The following is a 1,475-nucleotide window of genomic DNA, read 5'->3' as shown; positions in this document are numbered from 1 at the left end:
CCCCTGCTGCACAGGGTACAGCCTGAGCCCCGGTATGTGGGGGGCAATGGGGGCGGACCTTCCCCTGAGCCCCTTCTCTTGAATTTGCAGCACCAGCTTGGTCCTCAGCTGCCCAGTCCTGCCCAGGGCCGACTGGGCTGCCCTCAGGCTACGCGAGAGGACTGGAAGGCAGAGAGGGTGCCGACCTCAGCAAGAGGGGGGAGGGTGTCTAGTGTTTTATTTACTATTTATCTTTCAGTACAGTTGACACACAATATTGGATTAGTTTGAGGTGTACACCCCAGTGATCGGACATCGTGTAACTTACGGGTGACAACCCGGTAAATGTCTGCCCACCTGCCCCCATCCGTGGTGGCCACAGTGTTATCGACTGTGTCCCCCATGCTGCCCCAGGACTGTTCTGTAACAGCCAGTCTGTGCCTCTTAATCCCTTCACCTTTCTCACCCATCCCTCCATCCCCCTCCCATCTGGCAACCGTCAAAATGTTCTCTATCTATGAGTCCATTTCTGTTCCGCTTGTTGGTATATTGTGTGTTTTACATCCAATTGTTGATAGGTAGGTGTTTATTGCCATTTTATTGTTCATATTTTTAACCTCATTTTTTTCTTTGCCTTTTTCTTTTCTTTTCTTTTTTCTTTTTCAGTTTAAAGGGTCTTATGTTTATTACTGAACCAATCTACTGCAGAAAGAAAAGAGAGAGAGAGAGAGAGAAAACTAATGCTTCCAATAATTTCCCAATTAAAATGCCCAGCTGTCCAGGCAGTAGTGATGATTGCAGCGATGTGGTAAGATGCGGGCAGCCTGGACACAGGTAACTATGTGCGCACCTCGTGGGTGCTTCCTTACAGACCCAGCTTGGTTCTTCTCCAATGTCTCCTCTGGGAGTTGTGCCTGATTTTATTACCCGTTTTCATCCGAATCCACTGGGGAATGGGCCGATTCTGCTTTTGTTTCTTGGCTAGGGAGTCTTGATTCTGAAAGTCTTGTGAGAAGACATAGTGAAGGAACAATCACGTGCACCACAATGGCAGAGAAAGAGAGAAGGAAGTGTTTTCTTCTTCTTCTTTTTTTTAAAAAAAATATATTTTTATTGATTTTTTTTTTTTTAAAGAGACAGGAAGGGAGAGAGAGGTAGAAACATCAATATGAGAGAGAAACATTGATTCGCTGCCTCCTGCACGCCCGCAACCCAGGCACGTGCCTTGTCCGGGAATCGAACCGGGATCTCCCAGTCTATGGGACGCACTCCATCCACTGAGCCACACCACCTGGGCTGTTTGTTTTCATATAATACTGGTTTGTTGGTGATGAGCTCCTTTAGTGTTTTCTTGTCTGGGAAGCTCATTGTATGTCCATCAATTCTAAATGATAGCTTTGCTGGGTAGAGTTATCTTGGTTGTAGGTCCTTGTTTTTTTTTTTTTTTATATCCTCACCTGAGGATATTTTTCCATTTTTTGTTCAGATAGACTGGG

The 1,475-nt window shown here is 45.9% G+C and overlaps 1 pseudogene; it reads right to left on the bottom strand.

The window, feature by feature from the left end:
• Positions 1 to 844: 844 nt before the first annotated feature.
• LOC118619328 lies at positions 845 to 999 on the bottom strand (annotated as a pseudogene).
• Positions 1,000 to 1,475: the final 476 nt, after the last annotated feature.

The sequence above is a fragment of the Molossus molossus genome, unplaced genomic scaffold (assembly GCF_014108415.1).
Source record: "Molossus molossus isolate mMolMol1 unplaced genomic scaffold, mMolMol1.p scaffold_m16_p_6, whole genome shotgun sequence".
Taxonomy (NCBI): domain Eukaryota; kingdom Metazoa; phylum Chordata; class Mammalia; order Chiroptera; family Molossidae; genus Molossus; species Molossus molossus.
Note: the sequence above shows the minus strand (reverse complement) of the source record. Positions and strands in the feature narration are given on the sequence as shown.